Below are 14,315 nucleotides of genomic sequence, written 5' to 3'. Positions count from 1 at the left end.
ATTTATTCCTTAATATAAAAATAAGATGTCTTTTAGTTAATCTCTTTTTTAGTTAGAAATAGAATTTTTAGTCAAAATATTTTCCCAGATATAATTTTAAACTGACCACACTTTTTTTTTTTTTTTAACATATTTTAGGAGTTTATGTTTTAGCACTAGGTCGATTTCATCTTTAATTTTTTTCTGATATGCTCACAGATTATAAAGTGTATAGATTTTAATATAACACATCAAAATAGGTTGTCTTATTTCTAATATTTATGCTTCTAGAAGGATTATATATGGCACTAAATAGGGGCTATGTATTTATTGCTGTTTTTGGCAAAAATATTTTTTTTTTTTTTTTAAAAAAATGTAATAAGGCTTTGTAATAAAGTAGTAGATTCTAGAAGTTGCTTGAGGAATCATATTATAGAATTAAATGAAATTTATGGAAATTTCCCAAAAGGATTGCAATTTAAAAAGCCAAATATCCTCCCCCAAAGTATAAAAACCTAGGTCATAGAATTGCTCCAAATTAAAAAAATTTTTTTTCAAAAATCTCACAGATCTTTCATTGTCTCTCATACCTTGCACCACAATCATCAACCTGTTGCAAATGTACTAAATCTGCCATAGAGAAGAGGAGACATGAGGTGATTAGAATGACAAAAAATGCCTCAAGTAGTCACTGACCTCTTCTCTCTGCCATTTTCTTGGGCTGACAGGCCCAACCTCAGAAACAGTTTTTCCATATACACAAATCTTTTTCCATTCTTCCTGTTATCTGTTAATATGCAGTCCTACAGGGGAAAATACAGCTTATAGAGCTATCTTTTTTTTTTTAATGGAGGTTTTTTGATAGTCAGGAAGGTGATGCCTGTTAATTCTTTCTTTTCAAGGGGGTCAGAATTATGTTTTTGATGTCATGCACTCTTGGAGGTTAATTAACATTTACTGAAAGTAGGGGAAGGAGTCTGTGATCTTAAAAAGATCCCCAAAGAATGAGGTGAAAATCTGTCACTAGATTAGGAGCTGATTCGGAGAGGACAGGGTAAAGAGAGATACAGGGACCTTATCCCAGTGTCTTAGTTCAGGGGCACCATCAAAACCCTGAAACTGTATGCTCGACATCGGTCTACATGTTGTTAGTTTCATTATGGAGTTTTTTGTCTGTTGCGTACGCGCATGCGCACACATACACCTATATATCGTCTCACCAGCAGAGACGGTAGCTCATCTTCCTTACCCAGAAGGTAGAACTTAACCGCTTGTATCTTAAGGTAACCTAATGTTAGAACATAGTCTCATGCTGGCTTAGACTGACTGATATACTAGAAGATATGAATTCCTCTAAATTTCATTTAAAATTAAAGTAGATCCTGCACATGAATAAGCTAAATATTGACATTATTTTTGCCATAAGGTCGTCTTTTCATCAAATGTAAGTGGCCCTCAACTCTGAATTAAACCTTAGAGGTCTTTTGTCTCCTTAAAAAGACTGATGGAACTGTGTCTGACAATGCTAAATAAAAACATCTTTAAAGAAATAAAATTTTAGTCTCCAATCCGAAATATAGGGAAGTTCCAGCAATGATGTAGGAAAGGCACTCTTTAGAATGATTTAGCATTGGTATCATGTAACCCCCAAAATTACAGCTGTCAAATTTTTAAATCCTGTGACAGGAGAAGGAATGCTGGTTTTATTTTCTCTTTGTAAACTACCTTGAGATCCTTCGAAGGAAAACAATAGATAATAGAATTATAACCTTCAGTGTTGCTGTAACCATCATTATTTACTGATAATTTTGTTATTAAAAAATATTGTTCACGGACAAAAAAGGAAATAGTATGAATAGCAAAATAAAAGAAAAAGTAAAACATGAAGAAGGAAAGAGAAAACCTGAGCATAGGAAATTAAATGTGCTTAATTAAATGTGCACAGTATAAATACCAAATAAAACTCTTCTCTGTTCCCCTTTCTTTCTTCAGGAATGCACATACGTAAACCCAAAATTGATACGCAAGAAGCAGTTTTTAAATTGATATGTACAAGCTTATTTAAAAACTTCACTGCTATTAAATTTGCCATCGTATTTGGTAAATTTAGAAATCAGTGTTTTCTGAAAGAGATTTTTTTTTTTTCCAAACTAGAAACAGGATTGAAAGGAGAAAAGGTCAATTCATCCTTCACCCTGATAATTGGATTAAGGGCTTTCTGAGTCATAAAGATCGTTAACTTTTTAAAATCTTAATTACTCCATAATGACATAATTCTTCAAAAAGTAGCAATTACTTTTAAATATCCTGAATAAAAAAATAAAAATTTGGAGGAGGATTTTCTTTCAGGAAGAAAAAAAAAGGGGGGGCTAGCAAATTCTACAAAAACAAACAAAAAGTTTGAATCTATTTTATTAATATATTGAAAGTATAGATTTGGAGGGAAATGTTCTTTTGGGGGAATCTTCAGCAAAGGAAAAAAATACATATTTGATTTTAGGAAAGCCATTGCAGTGAGAAAAATATTTTTAAAAGGATATATATTAAAATATATGAAGAAACCGAGTCTTAAAAATAGTCTCTTGAAGTTTTGGCTCAAAATTTTAACTGATTTTCTTTTCTTCCTTTGTAAAAAATTTTTAAAAATTGTGTTGATTGAGCAATACTGATCTGAAAACTGTCCCCCTCCTTGTAGACTGGCTAAGTTTGGCCTCTAAGAGCTAATGGCTGTACTTAACTGAAGATCCCTGTTTTAAAAGAGCCCTTCTGCTTCTCCTATGTTTGCATTAAAAATATGTTTACCCTGTGAAGTACATTAGTCACTTTTCTTTTCCCTTTTTTTTTTGATGTTTTCTTTTCTCCAGAATTTTACATGCTGTTGCTCCACAGTCCCTCCAAAAAGTACCTAATCAAAACCTTCTTTTGTCTTCTTTTTTTTTTCTTTTTCTTATTTTATAAGTTTATTTTCCCCTGCAGATCTAATACCTTTTACTTATAGCAAACTCATAGTCCTGATATACTAGAGCATTTTTATTGGTGCCATGGTGGCATTTCTATTTGAGGCCCAGTATTATGTGCCTTTGGTTAAAACAGTCTGGTGAAATATTGGCACAGCACACAGTAAACATTTGATAGAAACAAAGATGTGAGTCTGACCTTGACCCTAACAGCACCAAAGCCCCTGTTTATTCTTGGTTTTTTCTGACAGCAGAGGGAACAAAGGACGCCTTATATCCTTGGGGAGGCATATAGAGAACTGTAGTGGGCCCCTCCTAAACCAAACTGAGGGTTCTCAGGTTCATCTGTATATGCACACCCTTGGTATACAAGCTGCGTCTTTTCATCCAAACCTGTCTAAGGAGAGATTTAGTCCAGTCTAATTGATGATTTTGAAAATAGCTGAATCCAGATCAACTGGTTATTAAACAGTGAATGGATATGCCTTCATTGACACTCTGACTAAAATTGATTGTTACATGTTCTCTCACTCCCTGCAGAAGTTGATGTAACCCTGTTGATTTACTGATTCATTTGGTCAGAAGAGATCCTTCTGCATGATCAGTTAGATGTAAATGTAAATGAAGAGAAATTATTTGTTAATGGTAATCTTTGAGTTCTATAGGTCTGTGTATTTTTTAAAAGCCATTCTCAACTGTAAGATTAGTGGATTTAAAAATAATCTTCACTAGTTTCTTATGAACAACAACAAAAATGGTAACCCTTAGTAAAGAGTAACCAAGCAGTGTTTTTACGGTTTAGGTATTCACATAAATTGTAAATTTCTTGAAAGTAGACTTCCATGGATTAACAGCATAGACACAAAACATTCTCAGAACACACACACACTCACAGAGAAATCTATTGCCCTGTTTCCATAGTCTTCCATATTTTGTTGTACACAGGTGGCCTGAAGAGTTGGCCAATTCCCAAGTCATCTTGTGTCTGTTCTTTCAACATAGAATCTTAGGAACTGATCAGTACCTCTGAGGTCATCCAGCCCAAATGCCCCATTTTACATAAGGCTTCGTTGGTGGCTCAGATGGTAGAGAATCCACCTGCATTGTGGGAGACCTAGGTTCAGTCCCTGGGTTGGGAAGATCCCCTGGAGAAGAGAATGGCAACCCACTCCAGTATTCTTGCCTGGAGAATCCCCATGAACAGGGGGGCCTGGTGGGCTACAGTCCATGGGTCTTAGAGTCATGGAGAGTCGGACGCGACCGAGCAGCACAGCACAGCACACAGTGCAGGGCTCTGTCTTGTCTAAAGTTCACAGAAAATTAGTAGCTGGTCCAGAGTTAGAACCGTCTAGCTTGTTGAGGTCCGACTCTGGGCAGGATAGAGATATGATGCTGAGTTTCCTGGGTGGGGCCAAGAAAAAGAAGCAGAAAAAAGGACAGTGTTGTTTTCTGGCTAGGGCATTTTTCTAAGACAGAATTACCAAAGACTGAATATTTGGCACCCCTTCTCTATGCCGTCCAACTGAGTTGAACAGTCTAATTTTTTCGTTAAGTCTTCTAAAGGAGATGTATTTAAGTGACCTCCTGGTGAAGGTCAGAAATCAAACTATTACCCTTCTCTTTAATAGAATAATACAACACACATTTATGAACACCCGAAATGTATGAGCACTACCTGTTAGCAACAGAAGGATAAATTAGATGATGTCTGTGAAAGCACCTGGCAACCTTAGTAGATGTTCAATAAACGTTCATTCACTTATGACCCATAAGGACAGATGTAAATCAAGACAGATTCAAACAGCAACTAATAGAGGGCAAAATGAATTAAGTCTAACTAGAGGTCAGAACAAAGTGCCATGGCCCTGAAAGGAAGGAAGCCTAATTCTGATGGGGGTTCTGGGGGGTGAGGGACATGTGAGCTAAGCCTTGTATACTGAGTAGAATTTTGATACAAAGATGATGAATACAGGCATTCCTGGAGGTGGAACTTGATGATAAAGGTCTGGAATAGTGAATGCGAGGTGGATTCTGGGCTAATATACTGTGATTGGAGTACTGGATGATTGGTATGGTGAGGAGGAAAAGGAAACTATGAAGACAGGGGCCAGGTTATAGAGGAAGCTGAATGTTGAGCCAATGACTTTGTACTGAGTTTTGAAGGCATTGCAGGATCACTGAAGGCTTTAGATGGGGGAGTTGATCTCTGATGATAATATTAGAGAGTGGTTCAAAGAGCAAGGAAAATGCAAATAAGTGACTCAATGTCATTCTGGTCATTAGGAAAAACCCGTGTTTTTTGTGTTCCTTTAAGGGAGGTCAAGATATTGTGACAGTACTTGATATAAACTTGAGTATTGCCTGGAGAATCCCAGGGACGGGGGAGCCTGGTGGGCTGCGTCTACGGGGTCGTACAGAGTTGGACACGACTGAAGCGACTTAGCAGTAGCAGCAGCAGCAGGGTGATACCACTTAGGTGATCACAGAGCCTGATGACCTGAGGAGCTATGTGGGTCTTAGTTGTCTTCCCTGTAGAACTCAGGGTACCTGGGGCCAGTGAGTGCCCTCCAACGAGCAGTCAAGTGATTGGATATCATGCTGCTGCGTATGCTGTGAATGAAGTATCCTTCCCGGGGTGGAAAAAGCCCATGACGTGGGTGAAAGGAAGGCCTCTGAATATGCAGTGCCTTCACCCAGAGTTCCATTATGGTGTCTTATATAGCTGGTCTCCTGGGTCACTTATGTTCCTTTTGAACTGTGTCTACAGATAAGGTAGTACCTCCTCTGGCAGGTGGGAAAGCCGAACCTGCAGGTGTCCATGCATATGTCTTGCTCCAAGGATACTAGATGTAGGCCTTTCTGATAACAGCTGTTTTCTACTCCTGATGCTGAGCCTTTGTTTACTCGTGAATCCGTTTTTAAATTTAATTTAATTTATTTATTTTTGGCTGCACTGGGTGTTCAGTGCTTTCCGGGCTTTCTCTAATTGCGGCGAGTGGGCACTCTTCTTCAAGGCGGTGCATGGACTTCTTGTGGCGGCCCCTCCTGTTGCGGAGCTCAGGGCTGTGGGTGCATGAGCTTCAGTAGTTACAGCATGTGGGCTCCGTAGTTGTGGTTCCCAGGCTCTAGAGCTTGGGCTCTGCAGTTGTGGTGCACAGGCTTAGTTGCTCCACTGGCCTGTGGGATCTTCCCAGACAAGGGATTGAACCTGTGTCCCCTGCATTGGCAGGAGGAATCTTATCCACTGCTCTACCAGGGAAGTACATGGATCCAATTCTTGACTTGGGGTCTTTCCCCCTCCAAACTTTATCTCGGTGAAACTTGATCTCCAAACTTGATCTTGCCTCCCTTGCATCCCCATTTCTGTCTGTGCCAGTCCATTGCCAGTAGGAAAGTGTCTATCCGTGGGATGCAGAGTGGGAAACAGATCCTCCTTTTATGTCACTCCACCCTGCAGCTCTTGTCCCTTCTAACTCTCCTGCCCTCTGTGCCTGCCTGGTTGCCCTTTCTGCTCCTAAGGGCCCACCTCACCGTTCGTCTTCCTCTCTTAGTCCTTTTGGCTTGAGTTGCTTTTCCTTCAGAATCGTTTCTCATGCATGCATCTCACATCTTTGCTCGAATGTCCCTGTCCTGTGCCTTCTGTGTCTGAGTGAGGTGTGATAAGTCAGACGAGGGAAATCCCTTCTGTGGGTGCAGAAAAGACTCGGTCAGACCTCAGGGTGCTGTAGATCAACAGGAGAGTAGGCCTGGTGTGTGTGTGTGTTTGTGTGTGTGTGTTTGTGTGTGTGTGTGTGTGTGTGTATGTGTCTGCATAAGTGGGACTGCCCTGCGGTGCGTGTATCCAACAGAGAAGTTATACTCGAGGGAATACCATACACTGGATGTTTAAACATCTGGGCTGGATTTCTTACATCATTTGCATGATATCATGGTTTAAGAATTAAGTGGAATCTTTTTTGTTAGTAAATACTGCATCTAATCTCATTTTATTTTTTATAATATTTATCATGCTATTTATCTAATCAACCATCTATCCACTGATTCTTTTATCTGGATAAAAATTATCTGGACTGATGTTCACCTGATGGCATTGTTGGTTATTTCTAGATGGTAGGCCTTGGTGTGGGGTTTTTTCACTTTTTTTTTTTCACTTTCTTTTTGATGCTCTTTTGCACTGCTTAAATTCCTAATAGGAAATCAGAATACTGGAATGGAATGAACATTGGCTTATATCACAACAGCCTACGTGTCCCTTAGTACTTCATCTCATTCTGGTTTGGTTTTGTTTTTTGCATTTCATACCAGTGACTCATTTAATTTGTAACTGAAAATTTGCACCTTTTAATCTCCCTCACCTACTTCTCTTAACACCCTCTCCCACTCTGGCAACCACCTATTTGTTTTCTGTATCTATGACTCTGTTTCTGTTTTGTTATGTTTGTTCATTTGTTTTGATTTTTAGATTCCACAAATAAGAGAAATCGTACATTTTTTGTCCTTCTCTGTCTGACTTATTTCACTAAGAATAATACCCTCTAGGTCCGTCCGTGTTGTCACAAAAGGCAAGATTTCATTTTTTAAAGGCTGAGTAATATTCCATTGTGTGTATATATATATATATATATATATATATATCTCACATCTTTATTCATTCATCTATTTATGGGCACTGAGGTTGGTTCCATATCTTGGGTTATTTTGAATATTGCTGCCATGAACATAGGGGTGCATATCTTTTCAAATTAGTGTTTTTGTTTTCTTTGGAAAAATACCCCGAAGTCGAATTGCTGAATCGTATGGTAGTTCTATTTTTAATTTTTGAGGACGTGCCATACTGTTTTTCACAGTGGCTGTACCATTTCACGTTTGTTCTCTTACCCTATAAAGAGGAGGAGATTTTAAAAAGCCCCAGCCAGCTCCCCAGATGCATTATTATAACTTTGTTTTTCTTTTTAAATAAAAATCACTATTGTTTTACTTTTCAAGGTACTTTATTCTTTTCAAAGAATTTGTGATTTTTAAATACTTTTTTAGGCACATAAAATAGAACAACTAATGGAAGGATAAATGAATGGATGGTGAGAGATAGTCAATATATTATTGATGAGATACAAAATGAGGTCATACTGCTATTTTGAAATAGAATGATTGTGTTTAACTTAAACTGAAAGAAGAAAAAAGAAATTGAAGGAATTACTAAACTTCAAATACACATTTATTTATCACAGGAAATATCATTTCTCAAAATATCCCTTCTAATTTTAAGAAGAGATTATGAAGTACCTTAAGAAGTTATAGCCTTTATTTTTTACCCTGAATGATTTGGTTTTAGGCAGTGTTGATTTATTCCCCTCATGCAAGCACACTTTTTTTTTCTCACCTCTTTCTCTCTCACTTTGATTTTTATTGTTGTATCACATTATTTTGCTATTGTTTTGGTTATGTTTTTATTATTTGTGCATTATCAGGATTCGTATCATTTCTATAGCCATAATTCATATCATAGCTACTGTCTAGTATGTGTACTTTTTATTAGACTTTTTACAACAGCTTCTCCACCCTCAAGTTCTTTATTTGGATTTATTTTATAATTGGCTGGGTTTTAGTGTAAACACTTTTTTTTTCCTTCTAAAACAACTTACTGGTACTCTTTCATTGAGTTCTTTTGTATATGTTGCCTATATGTTTGAATAAGCATACTATTCTTGGGTCACCCTTTATTTCTAAAAAGCTATGTAGTTATTCCTCTATTATCTTTTTGGCGTTGAATATTATTTCGGAGAAGGACGTTGGGTGATTATTTCTCATTGTCGGTAATTTACCTCGTCTGACTGAGTGTGTGGAAAGTGTTTTCTTTACCCTTGATGTTGTTTTGGCCTTGTGAATGTTACATTCCACATTTCTAGAACCCAGTGTGTGCTTTTCCATAGACAGTTTCAGTTCTACCTGACTTAATATTATTAACTGTAAGATCTTAGCAAGTTATTAATCTCTTTATGCCTCAGCTTATCTGTTGTTCAGTCGTTGTTCAGTCGCCCAGTCGTGTCCGACTCTTTGCGACCCCATGGACTGCAGCTCGCCAGGCCTCCCTGTCCATCACCAACTCCCAGAGTTCACTCAGACTCACGTCCATCGAGTCAGTGATGCCATCCAGCCATCTCATCCTCTGTCATCCCCTTCTCCTCTTGCCTTCAATCTTTCCCAGAATCACAGTCTTTTCTAATGAGTCCGTTCTTTGCATCAAATGGCCAAAGTATTCAGTTTCATCATCAGTCCTTCCAATGAATATTCAAGATTGATTTCCTTTAAGATTGACTGGTTTGATCTCCCTGCAGTCCATTTACAACTTATCTGTAAATGTAAATAATTACGTCTGCCTCTAAAATTGGTTGGGATGATTTTAGTTAATTTGTGTCAAGTGCATAGAATAGTGTCTGGCATATAATAAACTCTATTTTAAAGGCTACTATTTTTTTTAGGGAAATTTTCTTTTGTTGGGTCTTTCAGTACTTTTTCCCACTTTATGTTTTGAGTTTGATACTTTAAAGATACCTATTATTATTATGTTTATCTTCCATGTTTATTGGCTTCTCCCTAATCTGCTTTCTCTCTTTCACATACACTTAATTATTTCAACCTTTAGTCTACAACTGTGATTTTTTTTCAGCTCTGTCTATTCTGTCCCTTTGGTATTTTTATTTACAATTTTTAAATGATATTGTTCTGGCGTCCATTTGTTTCCTCCAGCCTGTTGTTTCTTTTTTCATCTCATTCTGTTTTTTTTTTTTAAATCATCTCTTGACCTCATGTTCTTATTCGGTTATTCTTTAGTTAAACACACTTGTAAAGAATTTCTCTCCTCTTTCTTGAGTTATATTTTCTAGGCTGGTTATTTATGTGTCTTTTGCATGCTGTGTATGGGGTCCCACAGTCGGATACGACTGAAGCGACTTAGCAGCAGCAGCAGCATGTGTGTGTGTGTGTGATATACAGACTTGTTTTAGTGCCATTTCATTTTTTAAAAATACTTGTTTATTATTTGGCTGCGTCGGGTCTTGGTTGGGGCATGCAGGGTCTTCTGTTGCGTCAGGATCCACCAGGGAAGTCCCCGTATTGATTTTTTATCTTGATCGTGCTTTAGCAGTTCTCTCTCTATTGGATCTTCTCTCTTTACTCTTACAGTGTTAGTAGTGTCTTAACTATCATCTCACAGTATCATTTGTTTTTTTTTCTTAAGGTCTACACTTTAAGAGCTCTCCAGTTTTTCCTAAAGAGCAAGGGAACAGAGAGGATTCACCTGGGGCAGGCTTTGTTAGACAGCTTGGGCTCTGCTCTCCCTTTGAAGGTTCATTAGTTGTCCTGGACCAGCGTTCTCAGCACCTGGCTCCAGGTGGGAGGTGGATCTCCTTTTGCTGGATAGATAACTTCTGGCTTCAGATCCCTGCCCCACTCAGGACATGCCTGGAGCCTCCACTTCTGCAAGAGGCAGCCTCCTTGTCCACTTCCCCTGCTTCTCTCATTGCAATTGTTTCCCCTACTTCCCAGTGAAGAAGGAAGACACTACCCTACTCCCAGTTTTCTTCTTACCAGGTTTGGAGTTTTAGTGAGAATTCTCATGATTGGTGTGACTTATTGTGAGAGCTTTTGAGAAGTCAGTATGCAGTTAGTGGCCATTCCATTCTGCTGCCCAGCTCCATCCCAAATCAGAACTGATTTCCTTAAAAATTTTTTTAATGTATTATGTATTTATTTGTTTTTGGCTTCACTGGATCTTTGTTGCTTCTTGAGGGCTTTCTCTAGCTGTGGCGAGTGGAGGCTACTCCCCAGTTGCCGTGCGGGAGCTTCTCCTTGCCGTGGCTTCTCTCGTGCAGCATGGGCTCTAGAGGGCATGGGCTTCAGAAGTTGTGGTGCTCAGGCTTAGCTGCCCCACAGCATGTGGAATCTTCCTGGACCGGGGATTGAACCTGTGTCCCCTGCATTGGCAGGCAGATTCTTAACCACTAGACCACCAGGGAAGTCCTGATTTCCTTTTTAGCTGCCACTTTTTGAGTCTTACTTCCAGCACTGGCTATGCCCCTTTCCTTGTTGCTACTGGAGAACTTTGTGGTCACTTGACTGGGTTCTAGGGAAGGGATATCTGTGAGACAATTCTGTCCTCGTAACCAGGGTCATTCTCTACCTCATTCACTTCCATCTGTCTTGCTCTCGTCTCTCAGGAGTATTGAGGGGCTGATTGTAAAGTTAAAAAGAAGTTTTATGGAATTATATATACAAAGATAATACATGCTCATTTCAACTAGTTCAATAATACAAAAATGTATAAATACTAAGTTCGTGTTTTCCTCCCAGCAAGTGCCCCGTTTCCATTTCTGTGAGATAACAGCTTGGATGTGGGAGGTAATGTCTTTAAAGACACAAGAACCCTTTAGAGGTAAGGTGTAGTGCGAATTCATTGTACCAATAATATGCACACACAAATTTGGTCCTTTTGTAAAATTAGCTAATCTGGTGGGATATTCCCAATGTGGTCTTGGAAGGCAACTTGAGAAATGTAACCTCCGTGAGAGCAGGGATTTGGGCTTCCCTGGTGGCTCAGCAGTAAGGAATCGCCTGCCAGTGCAGGAGACTTGGTTCGATCCCTGGGTCAGGAAGATCCCCGGGAGAAGGAAATGGCAACCAGCTCCAGTATCCTCGCCTGGGAAATCCCACGGACAGAGGAGCTTGGTGGGCTGTAGTCTATGGGGTCACAAAGATAAAAACACCACCAGCTGACACACACTGCTGACCCTCCATACTTACAGCAGCGTCTGGCACAAAGTAGCACTCATTTCATTTTTATCCAATAAATAAGCAAATGATTGAATAACGGTCCTCAGGTGTGTTTGTTTAGAAAGACACGTATGCCATTTGTCTTAGGCAGCTCAAGCTACTGTAACAAAATACCGCAGACTGAGTGGCTTAAATAGCAGACATTTATTTCTCAGGATCCTGGAGACTAGAAGTCCAAAATCAAGGTCCTGGTAGCTTGGGTTCCGAGTGAGAGCGTTTCCTGGCTTGTAGACCGCCTGCTGCTTGCTGTGTATTCCCGTTGCCTTTCCTTAGCACGTCAGCACGTGTGTGTGGGGAGAGCAAATTCTGGTCTCTCTTTCTCTTCTTATAAGGGCGTTAATCCCATTATGGGACTCCACTCTCATGACCTCCTTTAGATCGAATTACCTCCCCAAGGCTCCGCCTCCTAATTTCATCACACTAAGTGTTAGGGCTTCAACATATGAATTTTGGGAGAACACAGACATTCAGCCCATGATACTACACTCAAATGTAGTAGGTAAGGAGTGGAAAATATGACTGGCTGTAAGCTGTTTGGATTAAGGTCTGTCATCCGGCTGTATCATCCTGATTATTTTAACTGTGGTTCTGCACTAAAAGATGGATGGGAAGGAACATCGGAACGTGGGTTTTGAAAGTGAGTTGAGTCTGGGTCTGGGATTTTCCCTGTTAAGTAAAAGGAATTATTTCCTCTCTGAGCTAACCTTAGGGTTCATTGTGTTCAGATACTCTTTTTTAAAAAAAAAAAAAAATTCATTTGGAGGAGGAAATGGCAACCCACTCCAGTGTTCTTGCCGGGAGAATCCCAGGGACGGCGGGGCCTGGTGGGCTGCCATCTCTGGGGTTGCACAGAGTCGGACACGACTGAAGCGACTCAGCAGCAGCAGCAGCAGCACTGGGTCTTCGCTGCTGTGCACAGGCTTTCTATAGTTGCGTCGAGCAGGAGTTTCTCTCTAATTCTGGAGCTTCTTATTATGGCGGCTTCTCTTGCTGTGAAGCACAGGCTCTAGGGCACAAAGGCTTCAGTAGCTGTGGCACACAGCTTAGTTGCTCTGTGGCATGCGGGATCTTCCCGGACCAGGGATCAAACCCATGTCCCCTACATTGTTAGGTGGATTCTTTACGACTGGATCACCAAGGAAGTTCTCCAATACTCTTGTAAATGGTCAGGATAAAAAGGAACCCTAGACAGATTGTTTTATTTCAAAGACAATATCTTCATCATCCAAGTCTCTAGAAAGTTGTTTGGCAGACACGCTGAGGCTGGGGCTGAGATTGTGGGAGGTTTGCTGTCCACCTGACACAGCAAAGCTCCAGGCATCAAGACTGGCAGAAGACTAGTTTGGTCCATTTAAGGAGGTTCCACTGCAACTGACTCCACACACACACACAAAAAGAATCCTCGATTTTCTTCTGAGGACTCTTTTTAAAGAATCTTTTCTGGATTCTTGGTCCAGAAGGACAGTAATATTGGAAGTATACTTTTGCTGTTAATCAGATTCCATACATCCTCTGCAAGGATGAACACACATCAGTAATGAGTGAAACGAATCTCGGTTTGGTGAACTTTGAAATCTTTTTGAGTGAAAAAAAAGTGTTATAAAATCTGTTTTTATTTTTATTAACTTTACTAAGGAAAAAACTTTAATGTAATTTTACTTTGTGTGTGTATGGTTTCCAAGTTTCTTGTCCTGTTAGGGTACTATATCTTTTTATCTCTTTTTAAAAATCTAAAAAAATTATGTTAACTTGGGGAAAAACATCATTCAGAGTAGAAGATTGGATACAGAAAGAGACATAATCTGTTGGGATTCATAAAGCACATTTTCGTTGGCCAGTTTGAAAAAAGATACTTGTAAGTGATAGGTTATAGAAATGAATTTGGAATAATTATTATTTAGAATTTGAAGTTCCATGGCTTAAGCCTTTTTTAAAAAGCTTGCTTTATTTTTGTTTGTTTTGGTTTTTGGTGATTGAGTTTTTGTTTTGGGGATCACATAAATCTATGCCCTGATTATGCCATATTGTTTACACACACTGTATTTTAATGTGTTATTTCTAATTAAAAAAATCCTTCAAAGAATCAGACCAATATTTTTCCATATTTATTTTTAGCTCAGTGGTAAAGTTATATAAGAATTTAATCCAAATTTGTCTCTGAAAATGTAGACATAATCTGTTAATACAGAGTAAGACATATAACTGATGTACTAACCTGATAATTTTTGTAGCCAACATTTAAAAACTGTGATTCTGTTTGAATAATATTTGAAATAAATGAAATACCATGGAGCTTTTGTGTTTAAAAATCATTATTATATAACATAGGCTTAGTTTGAATTGTAATATCTCAACTATATGTTTCATTCTCATTAGTTCCCCCATATATCTTACCTTATAATATGACTATACATGAAAAAAATGTGTGATTTTTAAATAAACCAAAATTCTGAATATTGAATAACTTATTTCTATTCTTCCAAATTATTTAAAAATTTTTATATGGAAATAGATATTTATTTTGACCTAGACTGATACAATTTGGTGATG

At 38.7% G+C, this 14,315-nt stretch overlaps 1 long non-coding RNA gene across 1 annotated transcript in view; it reads left to right on the top strand.

Annotated features, from left to right (window-relative positions):
• Positions 1-14,315, top strand: part of LOC138990940 (uncharacterized) — a 76,604-nt gene that overhangs the window by 39,125 nt on the left and 23,164 nt on the right. The window lies entirely within an intron of this gene.

Source organism: Bos mutus, chromosome 15, assembly GCF_027580195.1.
Source record: "Bos mutus isolate GX-2022 chromosome 15, NWIPB_WYAK_1.1, whole genome shotgun sequence".
Classification (NCBI taxonomy): Eukaryota; Metazoa; Chordata; class Mammalia; order Artiodactyla; family Bovidae; genus Bos; species Bos mutus.
Note: the sequence above shows the minus strand (reverse complement) of the source record. Positions and strands in the feature narration are given on the sequence as shown.